The sequence below is a fragment of the Anser brachyrhynchus genome (assembly GCF_964034855.1).
Source record: "Anser brachyrhynchus genome assembly, chromosome: 9".
Classification (NCBI taxonomy): Eukaryota; Metazoa; Chordata; class Aves; order Anseriformes; family Anatidae; genus Anser; species Anser brachyrhynchus.
In genome coordinates, this window is record NC_137703.1 from 16321045 (window position 1) to 16344216 (window position 23172).

General features: G+C 50.5%; 1 long non-coding RNA gene across 5 annotated transcripts in view; it reads left to right on the top strand.

The window, feature by feature from the left end:
• Positions 1-23172, top strand: part of LOC308199770 — a 143609-nt gene that overhangs the window by 45152 nt on the left and 75285 nt on the right. The gene's annotated exons all lie outside the window — the stretch shown is intronic.

Sequence of the window (23172 nt, forward strand, 5' to 3'; positions counted from 1 at the left end):
CAGAATCCTTGGGCAGCTGGCATGGCTGAGCGGGATGCAGGAGGCTGTCCGTGGAGGGGATGGGACGGGACGGGACGGGACAGCCGTGCCCAGAGCCCGCTACCCCGGCCTCGCAGAAGCACTCAGCATCAGGGATGGAAAAGTTAGGGGTAGCTCGTCCTTGTGGGGTGCTGAAGTAGTATTCTGGGGAAGGATTTTTCAGCCATGTGCTCTGCATCTCAGTGAGGAAGAAAGGTCTTGTGCTGCAGCCTCAAGTGTGCGTCGTGTGCCCTCTGCTCCCTCGCAGTGCCGTCGGCTGCGTGAGGACGGATCCGGCCGAGGGCAGGTGGCACCGTGCCTCTCCGCTGTCTCTTTAATGCACGCTCCAGTCATCCGCGCTTTTCGGCTCTTGAAGACTCCAGATCAATTCATGATGTTTCAGCAAAGAGACCTTATGCTAATGCATCTACGGCCTTCTTCAGATGTCCTCAGAGAGAGGATGTGCAAACTCTATTCCACGTGCAGAAATAGCTAGGAGTCACTTCTGAATCCTTATTAGTGGGCTACAAGTCCCAGCTCGAGGATGGAAGAGCTGAACTTCTGACTGCAGTGGGCAACCTCTCAGTTAGAGCTGCCCTGGCATCATAAATGGTTTTATGGAAAGCAGCTTATGTGGTGTTGGTTCTCAAAAGAGCTCTGCGGAGGTCCAGAGAATTAGAGACTTGAACTGGGATCACTGGAGAAAAGAAAGAATAGGATCAGCAGATGCACGGATAAGTAGGACAGCAGGTTCTTTGGAAAGGGCGGGCATCACGCTTTGCAAATCTCCTTAGAAATCTTTGAAGGCATCAGGGAGCGTGTAGACAAGGTAAATCCAGTTGATAAAATCCCCTTAGATTTCTGGAAGGCTTTTGATCAGCTTTCTCAACGAAGGTTTTTAAGGAAACTAAGCCGCTGTGGGCTAGGAGGAAAGATCAGTTGGTGGAGAGCCGCCTGAAGGACAGGAACCCAAAGGCACCTCTGCGAGGGAGGGAGCCAGCGGTGGCGCTGGGCAGGGATCTGTGCCGGCAGCTGCCCTGCTCGGCGTGTGCCTAAATGATCGGGAAGAGGAGTCGGGAGTGAGCGTAAAGACTGATGGTGATGGGAAGGGTCATAAAAGAGAAAGCCAACTCGTGAGGCTGAGCGACTAGGCAATAAACAGCGGGTGGAATTCAGCACAGATAAACGCGGAGTGATGCACATGGGGAAAGACAGTTGTCGCTTTACATACAAAATGATGAGTTCGGAGCTGGGATCTCATCCCTCAGCGAGGCTCGGGAGCTGCCGTAATTTATTCTGCAGAAATGGCGTCGCAGAGCCCAGCAACTGTCAAAAAGAACGAGGATTGGTGGGAAAGGATCAGAGACCAAAACAGAACGGTGCTAAGGTGCTGCGTCCTGTCTGCTGAGTGCAGTCCTGTACCCCCAGCTCAGAAATGACTTGTGGAGCTGGGAAGGGCACAGGGAGGAGCAGCGAGTGTTACCAACATGTGAAGCACATGAACGTGAGGAATGATTAAATGGTTAAATAGACTGGAAATGAACCTGTGGAACAGGTGAGTGCAGGTCGCGAGGCTCATGGTGCTCATCGGAGAGGCAGGAGGTTCGGAACAAGGAGATGCTGTTAGGTGCTGTTCTCTTTTTCTTCCAGCACAAGAACTGCGGGGCATCACACAAAACTAGAAGCTGGCAGATTCAGGTGAAAGGAGAGAATGCTCTGTGCAACACGTAATTAGGGTGCTTGTAGCTACCTCGAATACTGTAAGTTCAACAACGTTTGTAAAAATTCATGGGGAGAAATCCATCATGGGGTACTCACAAAACACCTCTGGTCCCCAATTGCTGGAGGCTGGAGGTGGATATTGGAGAAGCATCGGCACATTACCCTTTGCAGGGTATCTTCAGGCTGGATGCCTAGGTTGATAGATCTCTATTCTGATGTAATACGGCCATCTTTCTGTAAATGGAGGGAAAAAATTGAGAGTTACCTTCACGTTACTTTCAAGTTACTTGGTTTCCATTTCATACTGCAGTGTCTGGTTGTTAACTTAAAAATTGCACAAGCTTCAGGTACCACTTTGTGCTTATCACCAGTTTTTTATCTAGGAGTTCATGGCCCTTTAAAGGCTTAAGAAAACAAGTTCCCCTCTCCCCGAGCCTTCTGGCTTTCTTAAGTGAGATGAGACAACGTGCAAAGGCATCAGCCTTTTCTGCAGCGATGAGAACAGTGCACTGTCAAGCAGGGAAAGAAGGAAAACCACTCTTGGGAGCACTTGTCACTTCTGTCTGTTATTTCAGGTGTCTCAAGCTCCTGTCACAGAGTTTCAGAGCAGTTTGTTCTGTTTATCTGAAGTTCTAGACCGAAGGAAAAGGCCAGGTGAAGACGAGATCATTTACGTTGGATGGCCGCGTTCCCAGAGGAGGAGAAAAAGTTCTGCTTGCTGCTAGTGAGTGCAGCTCCTAAGACCCATTCCCAGCACATACTGTAGTTATCAAAGATGCATCTAGCCCAAAATAAAGCCAGCAGGAGCTGAAGGCAGGTGTCGTGCTCAAGCCTGAAGTGCTGTAGGGATGATTCTGCAGCTTCTCGGTGATTTTCATTAGGAGTATTTCTGCCTTAATGCCCGGGAGCTAGCATTGTGCACCGCCGCTCTCTTGTGTTAGACGCCGGAGGAGAATGAGAGCAAATAAGTCTAGCTGAGGAATAAGTCATCGTAATGTCAGAGAGATTAGGTGCAAGCATCCTGCTGGTGGGATAGACACGGTTGGCCCCGGGTCAGTAAGGTGTATGATCACACTGCTGTGTGCTTCATGCCGAGAAGGTGCTTTGGCGCGCTGCAAATTCAGGGCCTAATAACTCATCCCTCTTCAAGGCACAGCAGCTCACCGGCAGCCCCGGTGCTGGATCCTCTCTGAAGTTTGGTGCCTTGTCCCCGGGAGCCCCAGGGGCTGGCCGTGGTGGTGGAAATCGGCCGGACCCTGTCCCAAAGGAGGAGCCAGACGGTGAGATGTGTTCTCCTGGGCTCCTGTTTTAGAAAAAAAAAAAAAAAGGCAAGCAAGAAAATTTAAATATAATAATGAAAAAACATGTAATAAAAAGTTAGTTTTGCAGGAGGCTGACAGGGTTGGCGGAGTGTTCATTATATGCTGTATCAGTAAGTATATGAAATGTCAGTGTGAAGGGAATTCATTTCCCAGTAACAAGCGTGACAGACTATTGAATTGAACTGAGAGGGTGTCTGCAGGCGGCAGGGTGATGAAGCCCTCATCAGAATTTCACTTCGCCAGAGTTTACTTGAAGAGTGTTTTCATTTTAGCTTTTAAAAGTCCAATTTTCTGCCTAAAGCAGAGACTCCTTGGTCAAGGCGTTCAGCGTTTGTGGATTGCAGTGGCCCTGGGAATATCCTGGCCTCCCTGCCTGGCCGGAGGGCGATCATCCCCTTTTTTTGTCCTCTCTCATTTTTCTGTAGTGTTTTACCTCTGCCATGCTCGCTGATGCCCCTGAATAGCCACAGCACTGTGCTCAGGTTTTGAGGGCCTTGTGCCTTGCGGTGTGCTGTGGAAAACCTCGTATGGACCAGCCCTCTCCCTCCATGGAGGCTCTGCTGCGTTCCCCGGTGGCTGTGTGTTGGGGAGAGCATCATAACCTCGAGGGGTGGGGACAGGGGACAGCGGAGACGGGGAAGAGAGGGCAGGAGCGAGCCCAAGCACAGGAATGCAGGTTTATAGGGAATTGGCAAGCAAGGAGTAAGTCTGGACTACATATGGAGATGTGCGTCTTGTCCAAACCCTCCTCAGCAGGGCCAGGCTGCAGTTGAGGATTATGCCGGCTGTGGAGATAGTCAACACAAAAGCAAATCCACGCACGCGTGTCACAGCCCTGCCCAAGTGGAGCTGCACACCGAGAAGGAAGCGGTAGGGCTGGCAATTAGGGGCTGCTCCACCTCCGAGTGCCGGCAGGCTGGCGGCGAGGATGGCGTACCTCGGGGGCCCGGATCACTCAGGCGAGCACGAAGCTTGCACCAAACCACGGTGCTTTAAAACCCAGCCTAAAACCTGCTTTGCTCTGCCTTAAAGCCAGGCTGCAGTTCGCGGCAGCTCAGCAGGCATCCCTTGGGTGAGCCTCAGGAGAGGGATGGTGGAGGGGAGTTACCCCTGCGGGCATTGCCTGCAGGTTGCAGCGCTCCTATTGCTGCAGGAAAGCTTTAGTTCGGCTGGAAATCCTGCTGAGTCCTCCCCCGTAATAGTCACTCTCCTCCTGGGACCCTGCCCTCTCAAACCTCCTACTGCCATTAAGTGCCACCGACCCCGCGGTGGCAGAGGTTTCCATAGATTGCTGTCTTCAGAGCGCTCTGCATCCCCGTCCTCCTGGCTTTCATTAGTGCTGGATCCTTTTCTCTCCTCCCACTGTCTTTTGGGGGAGCACGGGTGCCCTGCTGGGAAGGCTGCATTATCTGGGTACGAGCTGAGCTCAGGATGCAGCTGGGTGGCTGAAACTCACTGCTGTGTGTTACACAAGGCAGGCCGAGGGACCACTGGGTCTGATGCTGAATGTACAGTTCCATCTCTGCGAATGAGATTTGTATTAGGTTAAAAAAAAAACACACCATAAAATAATGAGGATCTGAGAGGCAGGAATAGAAAGATGGAAGTCCTCCAAAAGAGAGACATTTATTGCACAGTGACTTAGAAAGTAAGACTTAGTATATTATTTTTTTATTGCTACAAGAGTCTGCTCGGTAATTGGTGCTGCCCTATTATTGCAACGGAATTAATTGCACAGTGGCTATTACTGAGCACTGGGGATCTGCAGCAGGAGCGATGGACGCAGCAGCTGAACATCCGTAACCTTCAGATCTGGGCTGGCGTGGGAGTTCTTGGCCATGAGGCTCTGTCCTTGTGATTGAACAAGAAAACGGAAGACCTGAGAATTAAAGGCTGAACAAATGACAGTATTCAAACCCTACAATGCAATTTTTAACTTAATAACAGCGTCCCCTCTGGGCTACCTGCACAGCCGGTGCTGGCTGTCTCGCTCAGCGTTCATGCCAAGGGCTGGAGCACCTTCACTTGGCTTTTAAGTACTTTGATATATCACATGAGGCACACTGATTAAAAATATGGAGAAAAAAATGGAAGAGAGTGCAGCGAGACCCAGGACCATGGAGGGTCAGTGGGATTTCTGCCAACGACGCCGTCACTGCAAATGTTTTGCTGCTGCCATGGCCTTAACCCGTGGCTGACATCGGCATGGGTCTCGGTTGCACAAGGTCCCCTGAGGAAGCAGTGCTCAGGTAGCTGGAAACAGGAGTATTTTGAGCTGGATTCAATGTGGAATTTGGACGAAATGAAGCACGCTTTGCTGTTTGGACAGCATAGTTGCATAGTTAGAGGCTGCAGCAGGTTTTCCTGAGCACAGAATTGCCTTTCTAGAAGGCAACTGTTAAACACAGGTGTGAAGTCAATTTGGCAGAATTTCTGTATCTGAAATGTAGGAAAAAACCCGGCAAGCCATGGGGCTAGCAACATGACGTGCCTTGCAGGACCAGAGCTGTGATGATGTTCACTTTGGGTGTTCCCCGTGTGTCAGGCAGGGTCCGGCAGCAGCGCCACGCTGAGCTGTGGGTGCGGAGCAGCCCCTCGTGTTGCGCTTGCTAGGCAAAGGATGGCACATTTATTTATTTATTTATTTATTTATTTATTTATTTATTTACCTGCACCTTTATTTTCCTCTTCCACTTCCGAGATGCACTGTGCAGCACTTTCTCATCCTTCCTTTTTCCTGAAGGGACCTGGTGTGTAGAGCCTGCAGTGCTTTCAGCCAGCGCGTTTTCGCATAGCGGCTGGCCGGGAGCGCAGCCCTGCCCGTGGCTCACACCCGTGTTAATACGCACACCATGTAAGCGACTGCTGCAGAGCTTGCCCTCACACCACGGAGTTGCTTTGGGCACAGGAGCTGCCTGCACCCTTTTTCCTGTCCTGGGTGGATTTTGACTAACTGCCAGTGAGGTTTCTGCTCATTGTTTCAGCCTAGGTAACTGCAGGAGTCTCTCTCCAGACTGTTCTCCCCAGCCTCACAGCTGTCAGGAGCATTTCAGAAGTTTCTCAGAGCCCAGGCTGCTTCCCTCGAGCTCTGCTGGAGCTCCTCTGGCTGGACCGGCTGCTCACAGAGGTGGAGGAGATGCTGCTCCGAGGAGGCCACCCAACTCTGCCCAAGGCAGGAGGAGCACCTGCGATGTGCTGGGGGGGCTTGGCCAGAGGAGGATGGTGGCGGTGCCTGCCTGCTGCTGATGCTTGCACTCTCCACACCAGCTTTGCTCCAGGCAGGCACAGAAATCTGCTTCGGCTGGCTTTGGCCACAAGCAAAATGCACCCTGTGGCAGGGTACCCGGGGCCAGAAATGCTGTGCTCGTGCACTTTTGGCAGGATAAAGCAGATCCTTGCAGGCAAGTCCATACATAAGCACAGTAGCTATTCCAACAGTATCTGTGGTGTTTTCAATGACATAAAATAATTTGGGACTAATTAGATCATTGAAGCTGCTGGCGATGGGTGATTCACACATTTATCTTGTGGGCTGCTGGAACTGCCTGAGGGATGGCCGGGAGCTGCTCCTGTGGTCTGCCAGCCACGATCAAAGGGTCATCTGAACCTCCAAAGCCACAGCAAGGATGTTTTAAGGAGCTTCTTCCATCACAGAGAGCTGCTGTATCATCCTTGTTTCGTGCTGCTGAAGTCTGGAGGTCGTGCTATCAGCTCTGGCGTGCTGTGTGGGTTTGGGGACGTGTTTAAATGGAGGGTCTGGTTGTTGGAAGGGGGAAAGGAGCCAGGGCACCAAGATAACTGCAACATCTGGTTCGCAGCAGGCTGCAAAGGCCCTGTACTAGGGCAGAATAAAGCTGAAATACACAGAAACCATGAGGGTGTCCTAGTCCACCAGGGGAATAATCAAAGGGAAGCTGGTGGCCCACTCTTCTAGTGCCTTAGACAGTCTTGCAGCCTGCTTAATGTGATATTTTAGGTATATTTAGGAATATGTGATGAATTCTGATTATTCTTTGAATATATGCAATATATAGTAAGTTCATACACATGACACAGGTTCGACGTCTTGCCTCGGGATCCGTCAGAGAGCTGGTTGCTTTGTCACGTTGCGGTGCTGTCAGGTCTTCACTGTACCGAAGCAGATGTACCGAGGGAAAGCATCGCTGGCACTCAGGGATCCGTTTCTGCCGAGGGCTGCTGGGCGGGGGCTGTTGGAACTAAGGCAGCGTTTGGCTCTGTGGCTGCTGCCACCAAAGCCCCCAGTGTTCCCATGTTTCTGTGAAAAACTGGGATCCTTTGGAATAAAAGTTCCTCAAATTTAATCAAAATATGCAGGGAAAAATAGGATTTCACCACAGTTCTCACCCCCCAGTGTCAGGAGAGATGAAGAAGGAGATTTTCCGTACCCAGCACTCTGTTACGTGTCGCTTTTTGGAGCTGGAACAAGGTTTACCTAAAGCCACAGAGGCATCTGCTCTGCACACACCGCAGTCACCGTGCACACGGGAGTGTAGGTTTGCAAATGGAGGACTGATCACCCTGGTTCAGCAGCCTCTCTCGTAGGAATACGCAATGCGGTAACGGGGGAAAAGTTACCACTGAACAGAGCAACTCCGTCAGGACTGCTCCTCGGGTGCACATCACAGTCCTTGACAGGACTCACCCGGCAGCCGGTGACAGTGTGGTAATTAACTCGCATCGCCGGCGAGCGCTAACCGTTTTGTTGGCACGTGGTACATAATAACAGGGATTAATTTGGGATATCAGTTATTTATTACCAACCAGAGCACCCTCCTGGAAGCACTGTCAGGGAGAAACGGAGCTTCGCAGACCTGGCACGGGTGGGTTGGGTCTCTTTGGCTGTGCCTCGTGGCTACAGGTGAGATGGCTTGGGGCCATGGGAGATGTTCTGCCTGACGTACACCGAAAGCCAGAGATGCTGAGCAAGGATGGATTGGAGGTGGGTGGGTTTAAAAGCCACACAACGAGAAGTGATGCTTGGGGAGCCCCACACCGCAATGTAGGTGCCCAGAGGCACTGGAGGTGGGGGTGTGCCATGCCAGCACTGCGCTGGCCCCATGTCCCCGTGGTGTGGGATGGCCCAGGTGGGATATGGGGCTCCCTGACACAGCCATCCCTTAATATACCCTGTCCCCCTGCTCCTCCATGCAGCACTGACCCTCACTGGAGCTCACAACCCAGCCTCGCCTCTTGCTGGATCCCAACGCCTGAAATTAAGTCAGTCCCTGGTTAGTTTGCTCTTTCTCCTTCAATGTGCCCATGGTTTAACATTCCCTAATCTTTCTACATAAAAAAGCTCTCTGCCGCAGCGTTGCCCAAGTGGTAGATGCCCACGTTGCAGAGGGGAAGAGGCGTACATAGGGACAGATGGGTTTGGGTTATGGTTGTGGCACCGATACTCAGAGTTTTTTGGGTTGATTTTCAGGGAGACCTAAGGTTGTGAAACACCCTGGTTTATCCCAGTTGAGGTTCTGTCCTACACTGCCAATAAGGTCACTGCTAATGCCTCTGGGTTTTTTACACGTGTGAAAAGCTAAACCCGTGATGCCCGTCAGGCTCCTCTCTCTTCCTCTTGCTTTACATCCATGTTCCTTCTCTGGAGTCAGTCCAGTGCAGAACAGCTCAGGCTGCTGTCTCTGGGGGGCAGGAGCATTCTTCCTCCTGGTTTCCCCAAGCCTCTGCATTTTGGAGAACGATTTTCTACTCTTTGCTTCTTCTCACGCTCCTTGCTGCTGCAGGGTATCTTGGAGGAGGAGGAGGAGAGATCTTGCTGCTGGGAAATGTCCCGCTCCATCTCCTCCCTGCCAAGCCAGGGGCTGCCGGTAAGGTGGATGTACATCTTCTCCTCCCCTCCCAGTCAGCCCCGGCACGCAGAAAGCTGCTCGCTGAGCGGTTCAGCAGCAGCCTGTATGCATGGCCTTGTTCCCAGTCCATAATGGATTCTGCCTAATATATATTCTCCTTCTCTCTAATTAAGTGGTAACACCTTGGTGGCAGAGTGAGCCTGTAAAATAATGAAGGGTTTTGCACTTGGAGGCACGGGAAGGCAGGCCCTGGGGAGTGATCCTCCCCAAGATACAGAAATTATTGCAATTACAGAGCGATTGTATGGAAAGGGGAATGGAACAGCGGACTTTTCAGACACACTTTTCCAGCATTAATATTTTTAATTAAGGTTATTGGCAGTGAGTTATGACTTTGGCATAACAGACGGCACAACCTCTGCTGGCAAAGCACGTGTGCTATACTATCTTGTCCCGTGGTGGGTGAGAAAGTGCAAACGTGCTCCTGCAAACATTACCTTAGTCCTGTGCGAGCCCTCCGTACCCACCGGGGCGGGGACACTGTGGGGGTAATGCGGGGTCCTCACAATTCGGGGACAGTTTTATTAATATCAGGCAATTCCAAGAGGTCATCCTGGCCCCTGGTCACCACCTTGGGTTCTGCTCAAGGAGGAGAGGTTCCTGTTGTTTCCCAGACAGGAAAGCTGGGATCCAGGAGATGTGGTGGGGTTTCAGATGATCAAAAGCATTTCGTTTTTCTGAAAGTGTCACTCAGCACTCAGGAGAATTTTAAAATTAACGTGTTAGGCACTTCTGGGACTCTTCCCCCTTGTCTAAAGTAACACTTTAAAGAGTTTACATCTCTGTAAACTGTAAATGTGGAGGGAAGGGATGCCCGACACGGGGAGCTGGACAGGCCTGGGAGGCAGGCCCACGCGGACCTCCCGCAGCTCAACAAGGCCAAGGCATTCGGCCTGGAGAGGAGAAGGCCAGGCTGGATGGGCCTTGGGCAGCCTGGGCTGGTGGGAGGTGTCGCTGCCCATGTCAGGGGTAGGAACCAGGCGGGCTTTGAGGTCTCTTCCAGCCCACAGCATCCTCTGATGCTGTGATCGCTGAGTATCAGGCAGCAAGTGGTTTTCCCAAGGTCGCATAGAAAGAAAACGTCAGATCAAGGAACCAAGGCTGGATCAATAAAACCATTTATCATCCCAAACCCTCCGGGCAAAAAGTTCTGCTGTGAGGGCTTTTTTCTTGCTGTGTTTTGGGGGTATTCAGCAGCCATAAAGGGCTAACCCACCCACCTACTGCTCTTCACACTCCCCCAGTTTCTTCAGCGTGAAAATGCCCCGGTTTGGTTATTCTGCCACAAATGTCAAAGAGCTCAGCCAAGACCAAGCAGACGGTCATTGCAAGGAGACTGTCGACCTGTGCATGGGTTGTTCATGCTCTTGGAGACACGGTCTGTGCATGGCCCCACGCGTGACCCTGCAGGTCCTACGGGAGGGATGCATGGCTATGTGGTGGCTGGACTCAGAAGGCAGGAAGGCACAAGTACCCCAGAAAACAAATATTCATGTTATATTCATCAGTTTTTGGAGAGTCTGTTGTTGCATATCCACATAATCAGAAGGAGAGCCATTGGGTACTTACAGAATATCACACACAAGGTTTGCAGCTCAGGTCTGCGGTCACTGGACTTCAGTTAACCTTTGCTGTTAACCAGATTGAGTGACCTCAGTTTGCTCAGCTGTGAAATGGGGCTAATACTGTGTGTGCTTACAAGCTGGCCAGCTGTCCTTTGTCCTCGTTACAGCAGCAGTGCTGTCGGGCAGATGGAGAAGCAGGCTGCTTTGCTGCTGTGAGCAGGCCGGAGGTGAACCAGGCGCGGCGCGTTTTCTGTCACAGCCCTTCGGTGATTTGATAGCTGGATGCAGCTCTCGGCGTAGCCAGAACGTGAACCTTCTCTTCTGGGCCATCTCTATTTTGTGGGCTCAAGGCCAATAAGCTGAATGTCTCACAGTCGCTGTGACCCCGAGTGAGACATTTAGCCCCTGTGTGTCTCCGTCTGTACCATGGAAGCTGAGGAACGAGGACCTCGGGGGAGGTGACGCAGGTGTAGAAGTCACAGAAGAAATGAGAAGTCAGGGAGGTGCAGAGGGGGCCAAAGGGATCGCGAGCTGCTCTGGAGTCTCTGATCATCCTTGCTGTGTGCTCTGGGATGAGAAGAAAGGAAGGGGGAGGTTTCCTTGAGATCTCCAAAATGACATCCAAAGAGTGGCCGTGCTTGTGTCTGGTAGCTATCTTGGAGCATTTCGGGGAATTTCCAGCAGTCAGTTAAGGTGCTGTCAGCACAAATGTGTGCAGCGTTCCCAGAGTGATTGGGGGTTTCAAACCTCACTGCATTTACGACTGCCTTTTCTGGAGCTTAAATAAAGGTCAGCTTCACACAATGATGCCATATTTCAAAGTTAATGCCTTTTCTTCCACTTTGGAAAAACTTGACCTCCATCGTTGTCGGAGCCAACAGGCAAAGTTTTGTGCAGACTTCCCGGCACTGCTCGCCGCGGAGCAGAGCGACATGGGGGAGAGGTGAGATGGGAGAGGCAACCTCAAGCTCTGGGCTTGTAATGGAAACTGTTCTGATTCATCCTGATGGCACTGATAGCTGAAACCCAGCGTTTTGCAGGCTACCCACAGTCCCTGCATTGGAGCCGTTGGGTGTTGATATCATAAAGCGATGCTCGTTTTAATTATGTAGACACCAGGCAACTCTACACATCTCTACTACTTCTCTGTCCCCTCGGATACAGATGCAGTCTATCAACAAATGGTAGTTGTTTATTACAGTAATTCTCAAACTGTTTCTCAGGAACACACTCAGAGGATTTTATTAACAGTATAAATTCCCTAGGATTTCTCCTTTTACTACGCCTATTAGTGTAGATGCTAATTTAATCGTTCAGATTTCCCATACGACCTATCCTCAAACTTTGAAAGTGAAGTTCAGACCAGGACTCTGTGCTCTGAGGGATGCTTTTCTCTTTAAGCACTGTAACATCCTCCCTAAAGTTTTGCAAGAGGGCTCCGCGTGCGGGCTAATTCTGTGTACCGCTCTTTGCAAGGCCACAGGACTTGGATCACTTATGCCTCTGGTCAGATCCCGACAGCCTTGGCACCCGGAGCCTTGCCCCTAGGCTGCCAAAATGATCTTCCCACCTCCAGTGGAGCAGCAGAAGGTGTCAGGTCAGCCCTTTGGGCACCTCCCCGGGGAGGGAGGAGGAGTGTGGCGGGGCCAGGTGCTGCCTGCAGCCCCGGGCTGTGCGCGGAGCGCATCTCTCCACAAGTCATTTCCAGGCGAAATTGCTGTAAAGAAAAAAATTGACTTTTGACATAGGCTGATAAGCACCGATGTTTGTTTCCAAGAGTTTGTATTTTATGCAATTTAATGCTTAACAATGACTGACAACAGTAGTGATGGTGAAAAACATTAAAAATGAGGAAACTGCAGTCGTTTCAATTGGCTGCAAGCTTCTCTCCTGGTGGGTTTTCCACTACCTGAATCCCGTGATTTTCAGCAGAAAGCCTGGTCTTTCATATTCCGTTGGTTTTGCAGGCCTGTATCCCCAGATAACAAATTTCCAGCCGAACACAAAGCCAGCGGTCTGCGCGAGGGATGCGCTCAGTGTTGTCCAGCCTTTAAGGGGGAAGCATCTTTCCCCTCCGTGGTTATCTTTATGAATAAGAAAAACGAAATGAGTGTTAACATGGTTTTGTCCTTGTGAGAAGTGTCCCTTAATTGGGGTTCTTGCTGAAAGGTCTCTTTTGAAGGAAAGAAGGAGTCAGTTAAGCTCAGCGTTTTAGCTCATCAATCATTTCTGGTCAAATCGATACTTCCGTTAGGACAAATATAACAAGGGTTTGGAGGCAGAGGGCTGGAGGCAGGCTGGAAAGGAATAAACAGCATCAGCCTCTGATTCTTTTTTACTGGTGGGTAACGTGGTATGGCCCCAAATCAATTGCTCCGGGAGTCTCAGGAGCTCTTTTCAGTGTCCTCAGCCCATTTACTGCTGCTCATCTTTCTTGGGGTGGAATATGGGGGCTCGTGGCCCGAGCTGCCGCCTTCGCTTTGTGTCAGTACGTTTCTGGGTCGTCGCCGTAGCAGGTACTGACCCAGGTGCCCGGTTTTTACGGACTGTCGATGCCAGGATCCTCAGTCATAGTCTTCTCTCATGTCCTAGCTGAGAAATTTCCACCTAAATCCTGCCTGACACCTGTATGTAATGCTAGAGCTGCAGGGTGGTTAGAAAGTGATGGAGCCCTGTGCTGCGAGGGGCGTTCGGCACAAGTCGCCTGTTGGGAGCCCGCAGCATCCATCGATGCTTCCTGCCAAGCAGAGACCCTTTGTTTATTCCCATCTTTATTCATCGTCATCATCGTTATTTATTAATTAGCTTTGTTTGCAGAGCCAACAGTGTGAGCTCATGTCTGGACTCGAGTGCATCTATAATTAATTGCTAACTGTTGCTTGATGCTGTTGTGCTCAGAGAAGTGGTGAGTCACAGCAAAACGCTCCCGGGAATTCGGGGCTGTTGTGCCGCGGTCTGAGTGCTCCTGGAGCAGGGAGATCTGGAGTGAAACACGTTGGCCTTGTGCCTTTAAATATATACATTTGGGCTGCACCTTAAGAAGTGAATGATCTGATGTCACCCTGTCAGAAATCTTCCTTAACAGCCCGGAGTCTACTCTAAATCAAATAAAGCTTTTCCTTTTAATAACAACTTACTTCCTCCGCTCTGCTGACCTTAAAATGAGAATCAAAGGGAAAGAGATATCATACATAAAACAAAAAGAAAGAAAAACACAAAGAAGTGAATTGAATTCCACCTAAATGTCACCTTGCGAGGTGGGTTTTATTATTTTGATAGCAAGGCAATTTCGCTGACAAATCTGTTACTGGCTGCGTGTTGTACAAAAGCAGAGGCAGGCATGTTATAGGTCATTGAAAAGTCGTTTTTAAATAACACCGGTCTAAGTAGTGCGTCGGAGCACTTGTTAGGGAGTATGTATATAACCGCACTCAGAGCATACAGACGCGCTGGAGAACACCGTATAGGGGGCATAAATCAATCCTGTTTAAGCCGAACCGTTCCCTGAAAAGCCTCAGCATTTGGATGCACTGCAGGAGAGGCAGCGTGAGCTCCTCCAGGCAAGGGACGGGAGGCAGCAGCCTCCTCTCCCTGATAAGAGGATTTTGTGCTGCCACGCAGCAGGGAGCCCTTCCCTCCCTCCGAGACAGAGCAGCACGGGGAAAAATCTCCATCCTTACTGGGAGATCAGTGGAAGGAGAAAAAGCCTCAGCCGTCCCCTGCCCTCCCTGATTTTATTGCCCTCCTGTGCCTTAGGTGCTGCTGTTGCTGATTTACACGTAAAGGTGCTTTTCTCCCCCTGGGACACCGAAGTTGTGTGAATAACTGTGGTAACAGCAGCGCGTGTGCTCCTTCCTAGGTGCAGCCTCACCAGCTCTCATCTCGCACTGCTGCGCCCGGGAGATGTCCAGCACGGAGCCAGGAAGGCTTTCAGCAGCGGGGAGCACAAGTAGGCACAGCCCATGGGGGTGTGAACCCGAGCGAGCCCACACGCACCAGCTCAGCTTGATTTTTCAGTTCACTTGGCCTCTTACCGACTGCCATGACTGGGATTTATGTGGTGATCCTCCTCCTTTCACAGCCTTTGTAAGCTTTCTTCCGTGCTTCTAGTTTCTAATGCTGCTACAGGTAGACTTACTTATAGTTCAGTTGCTGACTCTTTGACAGAAAGAATTTAAAAATTTGCAGAGTTGAGCAAAAATCCATGCTCAAAAACGAGAGTAAACCTTGTATTTCAGCAGTTTTATGTGTTTGTCTTTTCCTCTTATTAAAAGAGACGTTTTTTAAAAAGCCACCATGAAAAATCTAAGTGCACGGGGGCAGTTACGTGCTGTAATTACACACTGACCGAATTACTGACTAATTCTGTCTGTGCAGTCGTGGGACCGCATGGGACGCAGCCTGTTGGCACGTGTGAAGCTCCAAGGGTGCACAGTGATTTTTTGCAGGTACCTCCATAAGCTGCCTCGCTGCAGTTTTTGGTAATGAAACACTCGTGAGATTGATGGGCAAACATGAAGCTGAAGCCAAATGAGCTGTTTAGGAGTCAGGCCCATTAGCACATGCTCCCAGGCTTAATTTAGTGCCTATGCAATCCCGTAACTCCACGCTGTTGTGTGTGATGCTTTCTTGCAAGGGCAGCCCTGGAGCGCAGCGTGCGCTCTGTGCTGGAAGGAGAAGCAGTTGCCCAAACTTCGCGGTGCCCTCCTCGAGGGGCTCCCTTCCTCTGCAGCATCGGGGCTGTAAATCAGACGGGAGCAGGTGAGAATCGCACCCGTATCATCGGAGGCAGCAGCAGAGCAGTAGCACTGAGGGTTTGCGTTGAGCATCCAGGATGGTCTTGCATGCGTAGCCGTGAATTTATTCGTTTTTTAGCTTCAACAAGGTCATTCACACTGCTAAGCATAATCCCGACACGTTAGCGGGAGTGCTGTCCAATTCATTCTCACTCCATTAAGCAACACGCTAGTCAGATTTTCCTCCTCTCCCGGTTCTTTTTCCCCCCGTCACATGCCGTGAATCATCTCTCAGAAGCCCAGGTACCCCTGAGCAGAGCAGAGCAGAGCAGAGCGCATCCTGCAGTGCTTGCAGCATGCTTTCGGAGATGATTGCAAGCCTCAAGGCTTCCAGAGAGGCATTCTGGTGGTGTAAGCTGGACATACCCTTCCTGGAGGTACAGTGCCATACCCTGGCGTGGGCGCTGCTTGCTGGCTCGGGGACCTGCATCTACCCTGAAAAGTCCTGGACATCCCAAATGTCTTCAATGTCAACGTCTTCCTCTCCGACGAAGGTGGCAGGATAATTTATCTTCTGCTTCAGCCTGAGATTTGCATCCAACATCCTCCAGGCCTAAGCTAACATTTCTGATTTGCTTCCTGGTAGAAATGCCGTACTGGGTTTTTGACAGCAACCCCTCCACCGGTCTGAGAGATTCTCTTTGCCTTTGTTTCGCTGCCCTGATTTTGTGACAAAGCTCAAGGAGCCTCGCGCTCCCTCATCCTGCTAGGATAGATGTCAGTTCTGCATGAGTTAGGCCAGCTCGAGAGGTTTGCCGAAGGAAATGTGCCCTGTCGATCAGACTCTAGGAAGTGTCAGAAGGAGAGGAGCGAGCCCGTCTTCTTTGAGAGGTCTCCTCCTGGGAGCTGAGGCCCTTCACCGGTATAAGCCATCAGCCTGTGTGCTGCTTGTCCATCCAGACGTGGGGTTCACCAGGAGACAAACTCCCCATCTTCTCAAGCCTCCTGCAGTTCTCTCTGCCTCCCCAGCAGGGCTGTCCCCAGCTCGGACCTTTTAGAGGTTCTCCCTGCTTTTGGCACAGCTCCTAGGCTAAGCATCAGCTACTTCCCAGGCACGGCAGCGCACTGGGAGTACAGAGAGTTGTGCTTTAGTTCTGGTTATCCATATGAACACCTGGAGACTCCAGCGTGTGTCTCTTCCCTTTCACCCTTGGCCACGTCTGGGTAGACTGCAGATTGTTCAGGGACGAGGCTTTCTGTGTCCTGGCGTGCGGCTCTGGTCTCCGAGCTGCCCCCGAAGCCGTGGCCATGGAGACACGGGGTAGCGAAGGCGGTTTGGAGGAGATCCTGAAGCTGAAGTTGGTGTCCCCCCTGCTCTGCTGGGACCCATCTGCTGGGATCGCCCTTCGTGCCCCGTCCGGGTGACGGCCCCGCAGACGCCTCCTGCTCGCCGCTCATGGTGACACACCGCCTTGGTTCACATCCCCACCTGTAACTGGAGCCTCGGTAGAATAATGTGAGTCCATGGAAATCAATGGAGAAGAGCTGAAAACAATTGATTTGAATCAAAACACACTGCAATCAAATTTGGAGGGATTGAACTAATGGATCATAAGGTGGCTTGTGAATGGGCCTGATTGAATTGAACTGAAAGGTCTTGCGTCTTCATTACACCTAACTGAAACTAGTATAAATGATGAATTTTCTAACAATGTTTAGTGTCTTTTTTTCTGTACTGAAAACTGAATTGCAAAACCAGCACTTGGGAATTAGCCCACATATACAGTGCTGGGAGAGACCGAGGGTGGGATTTGCCAGTCACAGGTCGCTGCAGATATTCGGGCAGGGCAGTGGCTGGATTTCCTGCTGCTTGCTGCTGATGCCTCTGCCCTGCCCCTCCAGGCACTCGCAGTGTTAGCAGGATTTTCTTCTCCTTGTTGTGGCAGAGCCCTCAGTGCAGACACTGCTCTCGGGCCGTGCGCTCACCGAGGTGCCTTCACTGGGGCCGTTTTGGTTTTGACAAGTGTGCCGTGGGGCATCTCCTCTTACTCCACCAAATCCTCGACGTTCCTTGTTTGCAGTATCCTCATGTCACGCCCCTCTCTGGGATGGAAGCAGACGGCATGGCTGATGCAGTGCCTTTTTGTGACACCTCTCTGTGTTCAGCCGGCACTCCCCATGCTGTGAGGTGTGCTTTATCACTGCGGTGATTAAGGGACGTTGTAGATGTTTCTGAAAATTGTCTTCCAGACCTGAAGGCTTGCCTGTGAGTCAAAAGACAGGAGAAATATATGAATAACTGGGCATGTAATGGAGCGTTTGAAATTTCCTATTAAGAAGACGCTCGTATTTGTTTCATGCTCCCCTGGATGGGGGTAGTGAATCAGGAGCCGCGCTGACGAACTGCACTTGTTCCGTGGGAGCTGTGGTACGGATGTGAAAGGGAAATGTTTTCTCGTGAGCTCGGCGCCGTGATTTATCTCGTGACAACCTCAGATCGGTAGCCTCTGTTCTTGTCCCTGCGCTTGCTTTCCCTCTGGTTGGCCTCCGCCTGGCACCGGGGCCCCAGCTCCTCGCCCCGCCACGGACGGCCGTGCAGCAGCCCTGGCTGTTTCCTGAAGCACTGGGACCCCTCTCTCTCCTAGGTGCAGAGGGGTTCAGCCTGGAATACCTTTCCCAAAGCTTTCAACAGCCCGTCAGCCTCCCACACATCGTTACCACGGAGGGTTCCCCGGCATTATTTCTGTGCAGGCAGTGCTCCCCGCGCCCTGGGGCGAGCAGAGGCGCTGCGCACAGGTCCCTGCCTGGGAGGGCAGCGGGGACAGAGATGCTCGGCCGCAGTGTGCTGCCTGTCCCCAGCACGAGCAGCGTATGTATAAGCACTTCTGAGCCCACCTCTGCGCGTTGTATGCAGATGGAGCTCCTTGGTTATGCCTGTCAGGTCTGAGCGGGTGGCGGATCTTTTTTTTTTTTTTTTTCCAGCTTGTTTATCAGGCCTAATAGAAAATGAAGTTTCTTCGGGTTGATGAGCAATGTGAATCTCTGTCTCTTTCCTTGTCTACCCACCTGAAAGATGCACTTAATAACCATTGATTGTCTGGGAGGAGAAAGAGAGTGGCTGTAAATGTACCTTTCCACCCTTACAAGGTGTCTGATTAAAGAGCGGGGGCAGCAGCAGATCAATGGCAACTGTGGGCAGAGGACAGATGCGGTGGGTGCCGGCGGTTCTCCTTAACGCCCCCTGAGCACGAAGGCCTGCCGTGGCATTTCCCAGCAGCTCCAGCCCAAGGGAGCTCGCACATGGTGGCAGGGGTTCCAGGAGGCTGAAGGGAAGGAGCAGGGAAAGCAGCAGGTCCCGTGGGGCTCCATGGGGCCGACGTGCTGGGGAGGCTCGAGCCCTGGGGAGCAGCAGGTGGGCATTTGGGGGCTTGAGCAGCCACAGCCATGGGGAGACCACTGCGGCTCTGCTCCAAGGGCTTTGCTTGTCAGCAAGCTGCGAGATTTGCTGCTAGCACTGTTCTGTTTGGTCGAGGCCACCCTCAATTGCTAGAAATATGAGAGTGAGTTTGCGAATGAGGGCAACAGAGAGCTGCGATCGGGTCGTGTTTTGTGGAAGGCCTGTGAGTAAGCTGTAGGGTGTGGGGTCACCAGAGAATAACGAGGTTTAAGAAGAGACTTATGAGCAGCATCTTCCAGCGCCAACATAAGGCACTGTGGGTCCTTTGGAGAGTCTCTGGGTGTCCCCAGCCATAGCTGCCCAGGAGTCAAACCGCTCCGTGGTTCAGAGCCCTTTCTCCTTGCCATAGCTACAAGGACACTGACTCCCTTGTTGCTCGGGCTCAGCAAAACTTCAGAACTGCAGCTCGTGATCAGGCTTGGCTTAATGAAATCAGCAGGTCAAGGTAGTGCCAGGTTTGGGGTTTCTCTGGTGTTCTTCTGTGCTGTGACTTCTTACCACTGGTGTATCTCTGCAGGGCACCAGCCAGCTTGATAGCTTGAGTGCGTTTGCATGAATGGTACAAAGCTTTTTAATTTAAACCTTACTTTTGAATTAGAATAGAAAACAGAACCTTTAGATTTTAATGAACTAATTCAAAAGTAAGGTTTAAATTTAAAAGCTCCTCCTGAATGTGAACAGAGCTCTTAAGTCCCAATCCAAATGGGTTTGTCTACTCCGAAACAATCCTGGGGAGGTGCACCCTGCGTGTGGTCAGGTGCCTGGCAAGGACACCAAAACATAACATTTTGGTACTGTTCAGGTACTCTCCCCTGAGTTACACGGACAGTCTGAGCCACCACAGCCTGCTCGCTGATCTCCAGGCACGAGCTGATCCCCGTCTCTCTCCTCCTTTAGATCGCCCTTCTCTCAGCTCTGCCCCAGGATGAGCCTTCAGGGATTCGTATCTGGCTTTGATCAATGTTTTTTTTGTTGATGTTCCACTTTGCAGCAAGCCCATGTCTTTAAGAAACCCCAATTTCTCTTTGAAGGTGGAGATGAGGTCCTTTGAGTTGCTCTGATACCTTTGAAAATTGTATCTATCAACAGAGGGTGACAAATACTTGCAAAGGAATGTGCAAGGCAAGAAACGAGGAAGTAAGAGACACATTTCTGTTGCTTGGCACTGATAAACATCCATCCTCAGGGTTTGTCACGCTATTTGCTCTATTTGAGAATGTTTTGAGGCCACAGAGTCGAGCTCACCTGTTCCTTATGAAAAAAATAAATAAATCCTAGAGAAAAAGAACAGCCTAGCCTTCAAAGCATTGCAATTGGCCACTATCGCAACCTGGGAGAATTTGTAGCAAAGAGACTAGCAGAAGTATATTTGCATAACAATTCAAATCAGTATCAATCACCGCCCAGAGCCGGCTGTCAGCTGCTCGTAAACATGTCCCTACTGTGACAGATTAGCTCGTCTGCTCAGGAGTGCTCTGTCTGCAATCATGGACTGTCAGGACTAGCTCCCAGACAGTGCATCCTTCAAAGGGCATCTCAGAGAAAGAGTCCCAAATTCTCCAGGGTCCCAGGGTGACCAGGGTTGGCCTGAGCTGTTCCGGAGCTCTTGAATATTGCGGTCTAAAGAGCTGGCTGTAGATTGCTGTTTTTCTTTTTTCCTTGTGCTTTTGATCTTAAGTTTTTTTTCCCTTTCATTCTTAGTGTTTTTGAGAGTCCTCTCTAGTAGCCAGGGAAGATTTTCTCCATCAGCGCTAAATCCAACACCAAACTGGGCCCAGTTTACTTTGCAGCTTGCAAATCCAAAATGAAAACCAAAGCTGATCCAGCTGAAGCCGTCTCTAGAAAGTGATTTTACGTGAGCGGATACTAGCCGCATGATCATCCTGCTGCTGGGAGAGCTCTCCTCCACCGAGCCAGGTGCTTACAAACTGCCAGTGAGTATCCCAGCGAGGGTCTGTGAGCAGGCTCAGGCATTTCACAGCAGCTGCAAACCTGACTAGGGTGGAGGGTGGGCACAGCTCTTGCAAAGACCTTTGAGAAATAAGCAGCTTTTGCACTTAACAGATCGAAGTTTGGTACTTCTGGTGGCTGGGTGTCACAGCAATTGTGTGGTCAGAATTCAGGAGGGCTTTTGGATTACCTAAGGCTTGCCCTGTGTTGGACTTGTGCTTGGGGGCAGCAGTCAGGCTGAGCGTTCAGCATCCAGGCTCCTGGCCCCATGTTTTGCCACCTCTTGGAAGGGGCGTGCGGTTGGAACAAGTGCAGAAGCTCTGTGCGAGGGCTGCCTGTGATCCTGTGCGAACACTGCTGGGAAGCCAGCAAAGCGGCTGCTAGGTGCACCTCGTGGATAAGCAGCCAGCACCAAGATCTGTCAGCTAGCTCAGCTCACCCTCGGGTTGGATCCACCAGCCAGCAGTTCTGGAGTTGTCTCAGGTCCGTGGGTCTCTGCCACAGAGCTTTCCTCTTCCCTTTGGAAGAGGTGGGAGCTCCTAACGTGGGCCTGCAGGATAGTCCCGGAGCAATGGCTCCTTGTCATCACAGCCACACACAGGGCAGGGTGTCTGGGAGATGTGTGGCTAGACCTTGCCACAATACATTTGCTTGCTTGAGGATAATTTAATCAGAAATAATATAAACACAGAAGTCTCATGTACACGAATTACCAATTGTTATTCAGCCGCCTGTAAAGCTTGTGAAATAAGTGATAAAATGTATTCAAATCGCCAGAAATTTGTTAGACACCAAGGGCAGCGTTCATTTCACTAACCGCATCTCATCTCACCAGAAGTTAGGCATTTATCTTGAGCTAATTATGCGAGTTACTTCTATCAGCAGAGGTGGGAGACGTGCGCTCGCAGAGGCATCTGATGGCATCCTGAGCTAGATGAGACAGAGCCAGCCTTACAGCCAAACCCCCAAATCAGGGAGCTGTGTACCTGCTCATCGTAGTGTAGTTTTACTTGTGGACACAGGTCCTTGACACCTCCTGGGAGCTCCATTTGTTCACACTACTGAATGGTGTCCAGAAAAATGGATTACTGTTCAGCTTCATGTCTTATGCCACCTTTTGCTGTGTATCTCAGCAAGACCATATTGTATAGGGAAAAAAAAGACACTTGAAAACTAGATGGACTGCAGAGTGAACATCTTGTTGTTTGGAAAGAGCCCATGTCAGTCACCTGGAGGTATGGCCACGGGTCCAGGCTACTCCTCCCTTTTCACGTGTTTTCTAGTCCTCCATCCTGCTAACGAACCCGGTGGCATGCACCCCGCAGCACTCAGAGAAAGGGGCGATCCTCAATCAAGGCTTTGCTTCGTTAAGAAGGACTCCCAAACCCAGCCCAGCCCCTGGAGCTCCTCTCACTCACCACTAACAGCCTTGCTGCAGGGGATGGAAAGGGGAGCCTCGCATTTGCTGGCAATAACTGTGAGAGCTGAACCTGAAGATCCCTTTTTGTGCACATCCATCCTCCCTCCACTAATTGCTTGGCTTCACAGTAGTGCTGCGGGCTGTCGGGCTCTGCACTTCAAACCTCACCCTGGGAAATTTGGCAGAGAATAGCACACGGTGTCGAGGAGAACGCTGCAATTGTTCAGAAAACCCAGAGGGGTTTCAACCCTGCCTTGGAATAGTTTTTTTTTTTTTTTTTTCTGAGAGGTGATTTTTTTTTCCTAGTAAATCACCAAGGAATATAGCATTGAAGATTAGGTTTCTCTAAGCATCCCATTAATTTTTTTCATTTAGTTTGAGCTAAGCTAATATCTTCTCCTTTTGTGACAAGTAAAATGGAAACTGTAATGCAAAGTATTCAGGGCGATACTGCTGCCTATCGAGTCCTTGAAATACATCAGCTTATTCATCCCTTTTGAAACTAGGAGGTAGCTCTTTCTCCTTTGTAAAATATGTTCAATTTTGTTGATTTAGAGAGAAAGCGGGAAAAAGGTCGTAATGCACAAACAGTTGATACTCTTCCTTGTATACCCAACATCAGCCCACAGACTCCCTTCACCTTCAGAGCTACCATTTGACTTGCAGCATTCAAAGACCCAAGAAATTCTTACTGCCTTGTTCAGAGGCTAGTGTATTACATTTTGAATTTTTTCTACAAAGGTATTAGAAATGACTAGAGGACTTGTTTTGGAAAAACAAACAAAGACGGTGTTAATGTAACAACAGGTTATTTCATTTTGGTACAGAACACAGCTTCAAAATACCCACACTTTCTCTACCTTCAGTCAGCTCTCGGATGGGTATTCTATTAACAGTCGATAAACATTGACCAAAATAACCATTGTGCTTAAATTAGTAATCTCAGAATATCTCATACCGCAGATCTTTATTCCGTAGCACCCTTAGCCTGACTTAATGTGCTATATAGCACCCATTAGCAGAATGTTTTAACTTCAGATGTTCGCCTTTGTACATTAATAATGCAATCATGAACTTATACCAGACGTTTTCTGTTC